The sequence below is a fragment of the Bubalus kerabau genome, chromosome 14, assembly GCF_029407905.1.
Source record: "Bubalus kerabau isolate K-KA32 ecotype Philippines breed swamp buffalo chromosome 14, PCC_UOA_SB_1v2, whole genome shotgun sequence".
NCBI lineage: Eukaryota > Metazoa > Chordata > Mammalia > Artiodactyla > Bovidae > Bubalus > Bubalus kerabau.
The window spans coordinates 52903605-52920016 of record NC_073637.1 but is presented as its reverse complement, the minus strand read 5'-3'; the positions used below and the strand labels follow the sequence as shown (position 1 = coordinate 52920016).

At 36.1% G+C, this 16412-nt stretch overlaps 1 long non-coding RNA gene across 6 annotated transcripts in view; it reads left to right on the top strand.

The window, feature by feature from the left end:
- LOC129626937 (uncharacterized) overlaps positions 1–16412 on the top strand; it is a 141424-nt gene that overhangs the window by 85468 nt on the left and 39544 nt on the right. Inside the window, exons 5-6 of one of the 6 annotated variants that reach the window (XR_008702309.1) lie at positions 14487–14534; positions 15377–15456. The exons of the other annotated variants lie outside the window; for them this stretch is intronic. This is a non-coding gene — a long non-coding RNA (uncharacterized LOC129626937). The remainder of the gene's footprint in view (positions 1–14486; positions 14535–15376; positions 15457–16412) is intronic. 6 annotated transcript variants of the gene reach the window in all.

Sequence of the window (16412 nt, the reverse complement as noted above, 5' to 3'; positions counted from 1 at the left end):
AAAAATTGGCCCAGTACCTAGCCCAAGACTGAGAGAAAAATTAACTTCTCCGTAAAGTACTAGGCAGGTGTAGTTACAATGGCATTTTTGAGGGTGATGCAGTGGCAAGAACACATCAGGGCAGGACAAACAACTCTAGCAGTATGAACCAGTATAGTCAGTGCACTCTCGTGCAGAATCAGAGGTTCTACATGGAGTTTACAAAAGGTGATGCTACTGATTGACACCTGGAACCTTGTATAGACAAAATCAAGAAACAGAGAACTGGATTTCAACAGTCAGAAAGACATCACTACATAATGTTTCTTGCCACTTAGAAATTACCCACAGACCCCCTTCTTTAGGCTGGTACTTAAAGAAGATCCTGTTATACATGGAACAACCTGCCCCATCCCTCTCCCTTTGAGGCCTTAAATATTATTTATCGTTATCAAGGCCATAGTGGCTTGGAGGATATTATGCACCATTATTAAGGCCATGGTGCTATTAACTTTAAAATCTTTAATCTTTTACCCTCTGTGTACATATATTAGCCTTTGAGCTGCATTCATTAGGGACAACCTCTACTTCCTCAAGTGTGACTTCTTATGGGCTTTTACCAGATCTAACAAGTGTGGGGAGTTGTAAAACCTCACCATCTTCATGGTGTTACAAGTGAAGACATCCTTTTTACCCCACCATTTGCACCAAGCTCTTTGGTCAACCCACTCCTCAAAGTAATCTGTGAGAAGGCCCAGTGTGAGATTCTGCACTGTGGTATATAAAGAAGGAAGGGCTGCTTCCATTCCCAAAGCATGTCAGGATGTTTCAAATTTGCCACAAAAACAAGGCAGGTGTTTCTTCTTAAAACCACTGACATTTAAAGTATCATCTACTCTTCCCTCAAAAGTAGACATACATATATTCACAGAACTATCAGAGAGCAGCTGTTTCAAAGGCTTTCATGAGTTGAATAAATTGTTCCTTGCCTTCCTTCCTTCCTAGTCTTTTCAGTGTTTAGAGTTTCTCTGGACTCTCCAACTCGAGGAAGAATCCTGCCTCAACAGTGTGCTTATGACTTGCTACCTGCTAGCGCCTTCTGATAGCCATTCTCTAACACACTGGCTCCATTCTTACTCCTATTATCAGTGAAAAATCTTGGAATACCCTTTTATGTCCAATATTCTTTTCTGTTTCTTTCCTGTACCTTTGGACTTACACTGCTCCATAAGGCCCACATCTAGTTCATAAGAACAGATTTCTATTTTCACTTGGCTTGAAAATAGCTGAATGCTTTATGGCCTAGCTCAGAATTGGCTTCAGAATATCAGTTCTTATTCACTAAGAAAAAGTAAGAGGACAGGGCACAGCTTTGTCCTCACTTCTCCATTATCCTCTGAGATTTCTGATAATTCCCCTTCCCCCACTGCCTTGGCTTTCATTCTCATGCACCCTGGAGAGAGGCATAGCACATCTCACAGCTGGAGGGAGACCTTGACTATTGTAAAGGCCAGTGCTTTAGTATACAGCCATATTATAAGAATCAAACAGCCCCTTATGTCCAAATTTTCTGTGTCCTATTTTCCACAGATCTGTTTTCTCTGTGCTCTAAACAGTTCTTTGGAATAAAAGTCTTTACTCATGTTGAGTGCTGTGTATTACCTAAACCAATGCAGAATTTGTTAAAGATGTGCAGGTTTGGTATCTATTTTTTCATATCTCTATTTCCAGCTTATCATTGCCTAGTTCAGTTCACCAAACAGCAGGTGTTTGGATTTTCTGCCGCCATTTAGTTTCAGCACATGTTCTGCCCAGATGAGTGGTTTTTCAGCAGGTGCTCCTAAGCATCAGTCAGAGATTTCCTGGGTCAGCTATCAAAACAACAAAGCCAACCATGAGCCCCCCCCAGAGCCTTTTGTCACTGAAATCTCAGTGTGGTACCTCCAAGGACCCGTTTGTTACATGTCAGGTAGGAGAAAAGCAAGAGATGCACATTGAGACCTCAATTCCCTATTTATCTACCCTATAGATACTGAATGTTACTCTGTGTCAGTTATTAAACAAAGTGAATTTTAATAGAAATGAGGCTAAAACTGTATCTTTTCATGTGGTTAATCAATCACCTGTCAGCAGGAAAAATCAAAATAAATGTAGCTCCATGTTGGTGAGAAGAAAGAAAAAAAATGAAGGAATATCTTAAACTAAATGCTATTGTTTTTGTTTAGTCGCTAAGTTTTGTCTGACTCTGTGAATCCATGGACTGTAGCCCACCAGGTTCATCTGTCATCCACTATCTCCCAGAGTTTGTACAGATTCATGTCCATTGAGATCCCCTTCATGGATCACAGTCTTGCTGTGGCAAAGGGGCTTGCATAACTCAATGAAGCTATGAGCCATGCTGTTCAGGGCCACACAAGACAAATCGGTCATAGTGAAGAGTTCTGACAAAAGATGGTCCGCTGGAGAAGGATACTCCAGTATTCTTGCTGGAAAACCCATGGACAGCATGAAAGGGCAAAAATCAAATGTAAATGATATCGAAATAGGGTCCATTTATTAGAGAGTTATTTGGAAAAGAATTCATCATGAATACAAATATTCCTAAGCAAGATTTTTTTGTAGCAGATGTGTGTTTGTATTAGAAAAAGAGGGCAGTGGAAATTAAGAAAAGGGAGGTAAAATGGATAGTATAAAGAAGAAATATTACTCAAATTCAGCCTTAATAACTTGAGTCAAAACAAGAAAGCTGAGTCAAAATCTTGAGTGCTTTGTTTTCTTGTCTTTAGCAAAAGAGCTAATGCGAGTTGTAAAATATTTTATTTTTTGCAGATTTAGAATTCCCATGCAGAAATCTTGGTGCTATCAGTTGGGTATACCCACATTTATTTTAAAAGATTTTAGTCAAAACTTAAAGGATATTGTGGGGGGTGTTATAATCAATGTTTTTAGTCTAATTATAGGGAACAATACACAACTCAAATTAACTACACATTTTCCTGAAAAACATAGAATGAATAATTGTGATTCTCCTTGGTATCTCACTTTTAGGATTTCTTCTGTTCTCCCTACCTGACTAAATACCATGATGTGTTTTGATTTATTTAAAATGTAACTATTACAATTAACTTGAATACTTTAAAAGGTCTAACACTAGTATAAACCCATATAAATATTATATAAATTAGTTTTTATCTTTTGATAATTATAAAATTACATTTTTCAAATTTTGTGTATATAACTTACCTGGGATGTTATGGTATTTGAAACCTTTGGTTCATATTTACTGTGTGTGTTGTTATTGAAGTTCTATGTTGAAGTGTTAATTTCCTCTTTTATAAAATGAAGCTTATAAATTTTATATCCCTCCTCCAGCTTTCTTTTCTTCATGTGTTAAGTCAATGTCAGAAGAATTCTTCCTAACCACAAACACCACTCTCCACTCTAGGCAGTCAACTAGGGATGTTATTCTTTCCACCTAAAGTGTTTGGAGGAAACCATCGAATCAAGTATAGCCTATAAATAGATTTAGCTCTACTTCACTAATGCACTAATATGAATTTTCTAGCAAAAGGGCCAGACATGTGACTATATCCACAGCTATGCTTCTAAATCCACTTATTTGGCTAACAGTTATAAAGAAACTTTTAGTATTTAACAGGTGCATCTGCCTCAAGGACGTTTTCTGTCCAAACCCGCCAGATGGTCAAACATCAGAGGTCTCTCTGTACCTGTAAAATGACTATACATTTATGAACACTCTATTTATTATGCAGGTAATTTTAAAACTTTTGATTTATTTATGGTAGTGTTTATTTGGTATCTGAATACTGTGCATACATATTTTATATTGCTGATGTGACTTAACAAGTACTGCCTTTCCATATAGCTTGAAAAATACAATAATCAGGTCAAAAAGCATAGTTTTCATTCTTGCATCAAAGTTTTCTAGTGAATATTTCATTTCATAATTTCTTTGGTTGAAATGATTAAAAATCAACAGGTTTATATTATATTTAACAGGATAGTATAAGTCAAAATTTTTACAAAAAGGTCCAAGACATACCTTCTTGGCTTTAGCATGTTTCTCTTTTTGATTACATGAAGTCCTTATAGGTCCATCTTAGATGACAGGGCATAAGGAGAACTTCTGTGTCTCCCAGAAAAAACAATTCAGACTTAAGCCCTATACATTTCTAAGATTCCTGAACAGCTCAAAACAATGAACTTAAGGGGTTTGAATTTCTCTTTCTTAGTAGGCTAAGAATTTGGATCAAAACCAATTCATAGATACAAAATAGGCAAGAAATATTTGCAACATATGTAACTAGGGGTTACTATCTCTAATATCTTGGTAGAAAATAACTGCAAGTAACAAACATAAAATAAATATATTTAAAAACATTATGTTGGGAAATACAATAAAAGATTAATCAGATCCAGTATTGCTGAAAATGTGAGAAAGTACTTCTTGGTATGTGATTGATGATGATAGTAAAATTTGTCCTAGTTTCTTTATAGAACAATTACCCAATAACTATCAAACGTAAAATAACCTTATAGGCTGAGCTTGTACTATCTTCAAGTATTCTTTATCCAGAAAAAATGTCTATAAGTATATACATCAACATAATATATATGTACATGTATGTTGCACAAATATTAATATGTATGCATACATGTAGATACAAGTCTATTCAACTACTTTAAATGTCTGTTTTCCTACCTATAAAGCAGGAGTATTAATAAATCTAGCATCAAAGAGTTGTGTTTATTAAGTGAGATAATACATGTAAACAATTTATGCAGTGCAGGTCACATAGAAAGTAGTTAATTCATTTTTGTTGATATAAAATATGGAAAATACTATTTTATTGTTTTTGGTAACAAAAATTAGCCTGAAAAAAACATACCCTAAAAAATATCAAAAGAGTGGGAAGTGGAAAAGGAATGAGGTAGGAAGAGAATTTTCATGTTATATAATATGGACCCACACATTTAATAATTTTCATAGAGGATTTACAGATTTGTAAGTTAAGTAAATATTGTGATACTGATAATGATGATTGGATGATTATTATAATCTAGAAATTTAGGAATTCTTTACTCAGAAATCAGTAAATTTGACCTTTAGATAAAGAAGCTTTTTTTCACTTAAAGCTTTAAATTGATGTATAAGAATTAAATCATCATTAATATACACCTTTTCTTGGAATGAGAACTTGTTGAAAATGCTTCTCAAAATATTTTGGTTGTGCATAAGCAGTGAAGAATATACCTTAGGGGAAATATGAAAGTTAATCCATTTAGTAAAGATTTATCCCTGAAAGAATTCAACTGACTAGTTCTCTTTTATAAGTTTGGAGGATGTTCAAAGAAAAACTCTTGATGAAAAATCTCTAGTTCTCTTAAACTTGTATCTGTGAGCTACTACCAAGAATTCATAATTGATTTTACCTATGCTAGAGGAAAGTACCGATTTTCATGATTCATGCCCTTTATGTTTGAAGTTGAGGCTTATTATGGTGCTACTATTGAATGCGAATGAGCATGACTAAAAAAAGCTGATGCAATTAGCAGTCTTTACAAGAAAGCCTTCGCATAACGATCTTTCTTTTCTTGGGTGTTTGTAATCACTCTTTACCATGCTGCCCCTTAAACTCACAATTATGTTTCTCAAAATGACTCATTTCGTTTTGAATTTTACTTGAAAAAGTGTTTTCTATTAGTATCTCTTCAGGGCACTAATTGAGGCTGTCTTTTTTTTTTTTTTTTTTTTATCTGTCTATAAAACTTTTTACAGTCCAGCTCTTCATTGTCCTAGTTCACTTGGTCCCTCGGTCTCCAGCGTCTCCAGCTGCCATGCACGAGTCCTGATTGTATAGCCCTGAAGATTTGTGTGGCGCCATCATCTCTAGAATATTCATTAGTCTGACCTATCGGGCTGAATCTTACTATTGATCCTGTGTTAACATCGTTTAAACTTGCTGTTCGTGTTGTGAAGGAAAGTACACACATTTCCAGCTTCATGGATATTATCATTTAAACAAGCAGGATAGCATTCATTTCTTCATTTAAGCATCTGGTGAATATAATAAAATGACTTCTACATACCAGATACCATGATTTTAGGTACCCAGAGACACATGTAAACACAATGGATAAAGTTTGTTGTTGTTCAGTCGCTCAGCTCTTTGCGACGCCATGGACTGCAGCATGCCAGGCTTCCCTGTCCTTCACCTTTTCCTGGAGTTTGCTCAAACTCATGTCCATTGAGTTGGTGATGCCATCCAACCGTCTCATCCTCTGTCATATCCTTCTCCTGCCTTCAGTCTTTCCCAGCATCAGGGTCTTTTCCAAGTGCATTACAATTACTGTACACTTTATTTCTTTTATTATTACATCAGCTCCACCTCAGATCAGCAGACATTAGATCCCAGAGGTTAGGGATCCCTGTTAAAGAAGATTAAAGAATGTATTAACTAACCACTATGATATTTGTAAGTTCTCAATGATCTATAGTCTAGTAATACATTTACTAGGCACTTAAAATCGCTGGAGTGTAAATAGTATTAACTCTGTTAATAAAAAGATAGGGTATATATGTTATTGTATTTGCTCTTGACAAGAATTTCATAAATACCCTTGTAAGGAAAGATCTGAAATTACCAATGAATCCCCACTATACGGTATCTATATGTATTATACTGGCAGGAAGATTAATATATTTGTGTATACACATAATTCTAGCAATGTTAGTCTTAAATTCTTGAACAGAAATTTGTCACTTTTCAGAGAAAACATAGGAGGAAAAAAAGAAAGCAGCATCCTAGAGCATAAGTATTCTTTATTACTATATATATATATATATATATATATATATATATATAAAGCCATCTTTGTTTCCTCTAGAATCAATAACTTTATCTGTACTTCTTGCTTCTCTTTCACTCCACGGTTTTGCATTAAATACCTGATGATCTGTCATGGATTTTATCTGCTACACATGAAGTTTAGCAGTGGTTTCTATAAGTGTCTGCCATGATCTTTCTCAATAACCGTATGGCTTTGTTCCCATTAAGGTGTCCCTGGTGGCTCAGGTGGTAAAGAATCTATCTGTAATGCAGGTGACCTGGGTTCAATCCCTGAGTCAAGAAGACCCCCTAGAGAAGGGAATGGCTACTCATTCCAGTATCTTTAGGGCTTCCCTGGTGCTCAGGTGGTAAAGAACCTGCCTGTAATGTAGGAGACCTAGGTTTGATCCCTGTGTTGGGAAGATCCCTGGGTCAAGAAGATCCCTAAATTGGGAAGATCCATGGAGAAGGGAATAGCTATACGCTCCAGTATTCTTGCTTGGAGAACTCCATGAATTGAGGAGCCTGGCAGGCTATAGTCCATGGGGTCTCAAAGAGTCAGACAGGATTGAGTGACTAATACTTTTACTTTTCACTTTTGTTTCCATTGGTGATCATCTAAGATAAACTGAATGCAGGGCAACTGGGAAACAGAAGATGTCAGGCAAACCCCATTTTAGAGAATTCTTACAGGAAGATATAAAATAGATGGTGAACATCATAATTGAGGAAATAAAGAAGACATAATTGGACTTGACTTTCCTGATAGCTCAGCTGTTAAAGAATTAACATAATCCTGCAATGCAGAAGACCCTTGTTTGATTCCTGGGTCGGGAAGATACCCTGGAGATAGGAACTCTACCTGCTCCAGTGTTCTTGCTTGGAAAATTCCATGGACAGAGGAGCCTGGCAGGCTACAGTCCGTGGGGTCACAAGAGTTGGACATTACTGAGCGACTTTCACTTTCACTTTTCAGAGTAGTGATAAGATGGGCTAAACTCAGCTCCTAGAAAACAAGCTCTTCAACTTGTTTTGCTTTTCACTTTCTTTTGCTCAGTCCCTATTATTCTGATCCTATCTACTTATTTTCTACCAGACATCTTCAAATTTCTGATTCCCTGGTAGTGTCTTGTCCTGTTGCTAGCAATTGTTAAAGTTTTATTCTTTATTTTCAAGTAGTTTGTCATATTAATGGTATCCTAGAGAGAAAAGGAAATAAATCTCACTTATCTTTTATTGGAAATACCAATAAATCTCATTTAATTTGCTGTCAAAGAAGGCCTTATAATTAATAGTACAGAAAATAGTGATTGGAAAGAAATATTTTTTTTTCATATACTAGATCAAAATTCAGATCACAAGGATAACAGTGATTTGGAAGACAAATCAAGCAAACATACCAAAATTATAAGGAAAAAGTAACACATTCCCCTCAGAAAATTTCCTCCTTTTATAAGAATGAGAATCAGATAGCATTTCATTTAAAAACTACCTGCATTTGTGTGTAAAATTGCCACAAATTTTTAATTATAGGCTAGATGGAAGAATGTTTCTACTTGGGGTGTGGCAAAACTGTAACCAGAAATGGAAGTCACTCCAGTGTGTTCGTGGAGAGCAGCATTCATACTGATCTAGCCAGTTTTTGTTTTAAAGTATTTTAAAGTATATTCATTATGATTACCAATGAACTGACAAACTACAAGGCATGATATTAAAAAGCCTCTATCAATTTATCTAGATATTTCCATAGTTATATAATTTATATATATATATTCTTTAAAAATATCTGAATATGAAACTCATATGAGTTAAGTCTATTTACTGCATTATTGTTTTTTCTTTTTTTCCTTTTCCTTCTATTCTACTTTTTCTTTGGTATATATTTCCTTACTACCATAGTAAAATTCTACTGTAACTATCAAACATATCTGATATCATTTGTAAATGATTTGGCTGTAATTAACATTTCAGCTTTCCTTTTTAAAAGTCTATTTGTCAATATTTTAGTCATACTTTATTTTTTCTTAAGCTGTAAAATACTGAGCTATTTTTATTTCTGAAGTCACCTAATGAATGATACCTAATGTTTGACAATTGATTTTAAAATGTTAAATTAAAATATTTAATCAGATTTTAATATTTATATTATCAGTTATATGGACTATATGAGCCAAATTACTAAATTTGATTCATCACTGACATGTATCAAATAATGACAATAACCTTCATGTATGTCTTTCAACAATGATATAAAATTTCCTAATTTTTATCTTTTGAGATGGCATGATCAGAGTTAGAGTTCATCTTATACTTCACTGTATGGAACGAATACCAAAAACATGAATCTGGGAGCTTGTAATCTGTTTCTCTCTTCCCAGGAGAAGGAGATAAAATATTGCTTCTAAAGTAAACATATTCTCTTTGGGAACAAAAAGAGAAGACCTGGGATCTGGGTTCCTACACTTTAGAATATAAATAATTTTCTCTAGGTGGAAAATTTGCTATTTGTTAAAACCCAGGGTTTTATACTCCTTGAAATTTAAATATTTACCTGAAGGAGGGTACATTTCTCTAGAGTTTTCACTATGTAGTTTGTCTTTTTTAATTCAAGTCCTAAGTTTCAGTAAAATTTGCCAAAGAATATCCAACAGTATAAAATGCTATCTCTATATAACAGAATATAGATATTAAAAAATATCTCAGCTTAATTATAATGTATGAAATCTTTTCAGTCCCACAAAAGTATTGTTTATATATGATTTTGTTCTTTTGCATTGGTTTGGTTTGGTTTGTTCTTAAGTAACTGGATACTATAACATTTGATGTAAATGTCCAATGGAAAGAGATAAACCGGTAATTCATAAGAGCACTGGTTCAGTTGCCAGAATGAATTCCTTGAGGAATCAAGAGTTAACAGACTACAGAACCCAAGTGGAAGAACTGGACTAATTAAAGAAGATAATGTTCTTTCATCCATCACAATAGAAGAAAAGAACATAGACATAAATAATAGCAACTTAGTGAATTCCATGATGAGACAATAAGGAAGTTTCTCTATGATTGCTTATTTATCTGAATGAAGTTTATTGCAAGTTTGTCAGTTTGCAGCAAGACTTGCAATGCTGTTAATGGATGTTAGAGGTTTTAGATTAGAGAAAAGATTTGAAATATAATATCTTGGTGATTGGGACCATGACTTTACTGGGGAAATATAGTTGACAAGTAATTAAAATAAACTAGTAATTGGATTTTTTTCAGATAAACCATTTTAAAAAGTAACAAAAGAATTTAAGGATGTCTGATGCTTAATTTTATTTGTCAACTCAGCTAGGTTATGGTATCACTTGTTGTTGTTTTTGTTTTATCTTGATTTTTTTTTTTTCGTGGTCAAATACTAGTTGGATATTATGGTGAAAGTATTTTGTAGATGCAGTCAACATTTAAAATTGGTTTACTTTAAGTAAAGATTGCCCTCAGTTACCCTCAACTGTGAGGGTAGGCCTCATCAAATAAGTAAAGGATCTTAAAACCAAAAACTAAAGTTTCCTAGAGAAGAAAGAATTCTGCCTCAAGACTGTAACATTGAAATTTTGTCTTGAGTTTCTGGCCTGCCAGCCTGTCCTTCAGATTTCAGGCTTGCTATATCCAGCAACTGATTGCATGAGCCAATTCCTGCATATAAAATCTTCATTTGCTTCTGTTTTTCTGTAGAACTTTGACTATTACATGTAAGTTATGTTGAACTTCCATATAAGTTATAGACTCTAAGTTGTGTAAGTGAGCTATGACAAGATGGGGTAGGAACAGATTGTGATAACATGGTAAGATCCATGGATTGCCCTCAACATAACCACTGCAAAAGAGTAGAATGAAAGTTTTGTAAGATTTCCAAAGCATTTGATGATGATAAACTGAGTTTTAAAATGTGAAATGGAAAGTCTTTTAGACAAAAAGGAAAATTGATTTGGGTTGTGAGATATAAACTGGGAAACAGAAATAATATTCTTTCTAATGCATAAATTAGAAAGCCTGGATTTATGGTATTGATTGAATTAAACAGGCATATGGAGAATAATGGAATTAGAATAGAATCTTAGAATAATGTGGAGTGATCAGCAGTCTAGCTGTTTTCTGTTCATTTCTCTGGAAGTTACAGAGACCTAGACAACTAATGTTCCCTGTGGAATGGGTTTTCCCAGTGAAGTAATAACAACAACAATGATAATAATAACAGTAATAATAATATTTGGGGGGCTCCAAAATCACTGCAGATGGTGACTGCAGCCATGAAATTAAAAGACGCTTACTCCTTGGAAGGAAAGTTATGACCAACCTAGATAGCATATTCAAAAGCAGAGACATTACTTTGCCAACAAAGGTCCGTTTAGTCAAGGCTATGGTTTTTCCAGTGGTCATGTATGGATATGAGAGCTGGACTGTGAAGAAAGTTGAGCACCGAAGAACTGATGCTTTTGAAGTGTGGTGTTGGAGAAGACTCTTGAGAGTCTCTTGGACTGCAAGGAGATCCAACCAGTCCATTCTGAAGGAGATGAGCCCTGGGATTTCTTTGGAAGGAATGATGCTAAAGCTGAAACTCCAGTACTTTGGCCACCTCATGTGAAGAGTTGACTCATTGGAAAAGACTCTGATGCTGGGAGGGATTGGGGACAGGAGGAGAAGGGGACGACAGAGGATGAGATGGCTGGATGGCATCACTGACTCGATGGACGTGAGTCTGGGTGAACTCCGGGAGTTGGTGATGGACAGGGAGGCCTGGCGTGCTGCGATTCATGGGGTTGCAAAGAGTTGGACATGACTGAGTGACTGAACTGAATCACAAGAAGAACAAGAGATGATAAAGAGCACCTAATGTTCCTATATTTTACACTATGTCTGAGGCATAGTTCAAAGCCTTGCTGTATTTACCCATTTAATCTACTCATTGAAACTATTAGTTAGTTAAAATAATTATAGATAACTCTTTCAAGGTGAAGCAGATAAGAGGACTTTGAATGGAAATCCCTATTTCTCTGTTTTATCACTTATATTATGGAGATAAATAAACAGCATGATAATCTAAACATACTCACCAGAGCTTAAAATGTTCAGCGTAACTAAACTGACCAGAGTTCATGTCTAGCTTTAAAGAAATGGGAATTATTATGGACAGAAGACCCCTGGAAAAGGAAATGGCATCCAACTCCAGTATTCTTGCCTGGAAAATCCCACAGACAGAGAAGTCTGGCAGGCTGTAGTCCGTGGGTTTGCAAAGAGTCAGGCCTGACTGACTGAGCACACAGCACATGGACTGAAGAGGATATATATGACATATGCTACAGCTAATAAATGGGGTCCTATCTAGATGTGCACAAGCTCTACCATATAACTCACATATATTCCCCTCCTGCATCAGTCAGCATCCTTGGAGGAAACAGATGACATACATAAATGGGGTAACTGAAAACAATTTAACTAAGGAAAACACAACTATTTACAAAGTTGTTGGCAGAGTTAAGGGAAACAAATGATATAGTGAAGCATTCTTCCAAACAACAGCCGGGAGCTATGAGCACCCCAAGGCCTGAAGATGAAAACTGTGGGAGCAATGGTCAGAATACAGAGAGAGTAGCTCTGAGATGGAGCCACCCTGCAGAAGTTGGGCCTTGGTTAGCGGGAAGTAGTGATCCTGTGGCCCAGACCCTTCCCTTCTCCCACCCTGCAGTCTTCCTCCAGAAACTCAAAACCACACTGCAGATGTCTATAAACAAAGCAACTACTAGTAATATCACTTTAAAAAATAAATTATTTATTTGTTTGTTTTTGGCTGTGCTGGGTCTTCGTTGCTGCATGGGCTTGTCTCTAGTTGCAGTAAGCGGAGGCTACTCTCTAGCTGTGAAGCTTCTTAGTGTGGTGGCTTCTTATTGTGCAGCACAGGCTGTAGGGCATGCAGGCTTCAATAGTTGTGACACATGGGCTCAGTATTGCAACTCCAGGCTCTGGAGCATAGGCTCCATAGTTGGGGAGCACAAGCTTAAGTTGCTCCGTGGCACGTGGAATCTTCCTGGATCAGGGGTTGAACCTGTGACTCCTGCATTCGCCGGAAGATCCTTTACCACTGAGCCACCAGGGAAGCCCCTGTAAAGTCACTTTTAATTCCTAAATTTATGTATATCAGAGAAAGACCAGAATATCTTGAAGGATAAAACATTCTTTGACAAAGCAGAAGAGAAACATAACATTTTTTTACTATGAATTTTATCTTCTGCCATAAGAATTTTATCATCTACAAACCACTTTACATAGAAAAAATATGAAAACTATGTCTCAGAAAAGTTAGAGATACTGGCCCAGTGTTTAGTTACAAAATGACTGGGGCAAGCTGCAAGGTCTCTCTTTCTAAAGCTAATGATCCCAAACTCCCTAGCTAAGTCTGTGAGTCTGTCTGTTTTGTAAATAAGATCATTTGTACACTTCCTCTTTAAATTCCACATATAAGGGATATCATACTGATATTTCTCCTTCTCTGTCTGACTTACTTCACTCAGTATGACAATCTGCAGGTCTACCTATGTTGCTGCAAATGACATATTTCATTCTTTTTAGTGACTGAATAATATTCTATTGTATATGTGTACCACATCTATGGGCTTTCCAGTGATAAAGAAGCTGCCTGAAATGCATGAGATATTGGTTCAACCCCTGGGTTGGGAAGATCCCCTGGAGGAGGGCATGGCAACCCACTCCAATATTCTTGCCTGGAGAATCTCACTGACAGAAAAGCCTAGCAGAATATAGTCCATAGGGTCACAATGAGTTGGACATGACTGAAGCAACTTAGCACACATTTACACACCACATCTTTATCCATTCATCTGTTGATGGACATTTAGGCTGATGTGTACACATTGCTATATTTAAAAGGCGTTATCAATAGAGACCTACTGTATAGCACAGGGAAGTCTGCTTAATGTTATGTGGCAGCCTGAATGGGAGGGGAGTCTGGGGGAGAATGGATGTGTGTATGTGTATGGTTGAGTTGCTTTGCTGTGAACCTGAAATTGTCACAACATTGTTATTTGGCTGTTTGTGCTAAGTTGCTTCTGTTGTGTCTGACTCTGCAACCCCACAAACTGGGACCCACCAGGCTCCTCTATCCATGGGATTCTCCAGGCAAGAATACTGGAGAGGGTTGCCATTTCCTCCTTCAGGGGGTCTTCCTGACCCAGGGTTCAAAACTGCATCTCTTACATCTCCTGCATTCACAGGTGGGTTCTTTACCACTAGCATCACCTAGGAAACCCTATTCAGCTATATTCCAATATAAAAAATTTTGATATTTGGCAAATCTAATACAGTTATATAAAGTTTAAAAATAAAATAAAATTAAAAAATAAATAAATAAAAAATAAAAAATAAAGGTAATAATCTTCCTATTACAATATAGGTTCCATCAAAATGGGCTTCCCTGGTGGCTCAGATGGTAAAGAATCTCCCTGTAATGCAGGAGACCTAGGTGTCCCCTGAAGAAGGGAATGGCTAACCACTCAAGCATTCTTGCCTGGAGAATCTCATGGACAGAGGAGCCTGGTAGGTTCATGTGGTCGCAAAGAGATGGACAAAACTGAGCAACTAACACTTTCACTTTCTTTCCCCCAGAATAATTGGTCAGCGACTCCTGTTCCTACCTAAATTTGGCTTCTCACAGTGAGTTAATCTCATCTGAGGCAATTTTATTTTCATATTTCTTCAAAAAATATATTCTAATCTTTTTTCTGTCTTCATTGTTTACTGGTTATATTATTTTTTCCGACTTTTTTCCTTGTGTCTCTCTCTCGGACTCAATTGAACATCATTTTTCTTTCATTAATAATTTCCTTTTGCAAACAAAAATGCTCAGGTCTTGAGCATTTTAAAAAATTCCTTAACCACCTGAATATTTTAATTGATATTATCACTTTCTAATCTATTACCGCTTCAAGTTTCTACTTTGAGCATTTCACCAACATCATAAACATTATTTTAAAATTCACAATGAAAATTACTTCTCCTATTTCTCTAATCCTTTTCAATCTGAAGAATTCACTCTGAATTCTGACTGCACCATTCTGTTGAAACTGCTTTCTTTAAAATAACCAGATTAGGAAAATTTATTCTCAAACTCTTTTTTTCCTCTGTATTCATTCCCTAAAATTTGTCTACAGAATTTGGTTTTTATCAAGAGAATCATTCTTGAAATGTTTTCTTCTTTTTCTTTCAGCAATGCCATACTCTTCTAGTTCCCTTAATTCTCATTCAATTTAGCTGTCCTCTTTGATGTGTCTATTCCTATTTTCCTTTTAAAAATGTAAGTTACTCATATCTGTTCTGCACTCTCTATTCTAACTGCATATTTTTCTGAACTATCTTCAGCACTCCCCACATTCAGTTCTCATTTGTATAAATGTCATTATCATTCTTTCTTCTAATCATAATTCTTCACTTTCAACAACCTAGTGATAATTCTATTTGTGTTTTCTAAAGTATTTTCTTTTGTTTATGTATTACAGAAAATATGCTGGAAAAATTTTCTGCAGCCAGGCATTTATTCTCCTCTTGGGTAATCACAGTATATATTGCAGTATTTAAGGTAAAGAGACATTCTTCAAAAGAAATGATTTTCTTTGATCAGATCCACCAGAGTCCCTCTCCCTTGCTGTTGTTTAGTTGCTAAGTCATGTCCAACTCTTTTGTGAACCATGGCTCCTCATCCATAGGGTTTCTAGGCAAGAATATGTGGATTGCCATTTTCTTCTCCAGGGGATCTTCCCAACCCAGGAATTGAACCTGCATCTCCTGAATTGGCAGGTTGATTCTTTGCAGCTGAATCACCTGGGAAGCCTCTTTCTTTCTCATGCTGCTGCTGCTAAGTCACTTCAATCGTGTCCAACTCTGTGAGACCCCATAGATGGCAGCCCACCAGGCTCCCCCATCCCTGGGATTCTCCAGGCAAGAACACTGGAGTGGGTTGCCATATCCTTCTCCAATGCATGAAAGTGGAAAGTGAAAATTGAAAGTGAAATCACTCAGTCGTGTCCAACTCTTAGTGACCCCATGGACATCAGCCTACCAGGCTCCTCCATACATGGGATTTTCCAGGCAAGAGTACTGGAGTGGGTTGCCATTGCCTTCTCCATTCTTTCTTATAAAATCCTGCTCTTTGCCACCAGAAATTTGGCTTCACAGAAAACACACTGCAGAATGGTATTCCAAGTGAAGTTCCAAATTCCAGATAGAATTTCTCTGGATGGCTCCGTTATGCTCCCATTAACTAACCTAGTTTCAAAATATTGGTGTTATCTTTTCTTCTGTTCCCAATAGTCTAAACCTAACCACTCAATAAAATTGGTTAATTCTATTTTAACAAGTCTCATACACTCTTCTTTCTTCCCGTTTCCATGAATATTAACCTATACTGTTGACTACGTTTTGTCTCAGAAACAAAATTTCAAAACATAATTTTTATTTAGTTTTCTTATTTTCATAAGTTTAAGCCATGATGTTTTAAATTTCCCAATTAAAATTTTCACTGGTAAAATTAGTGAA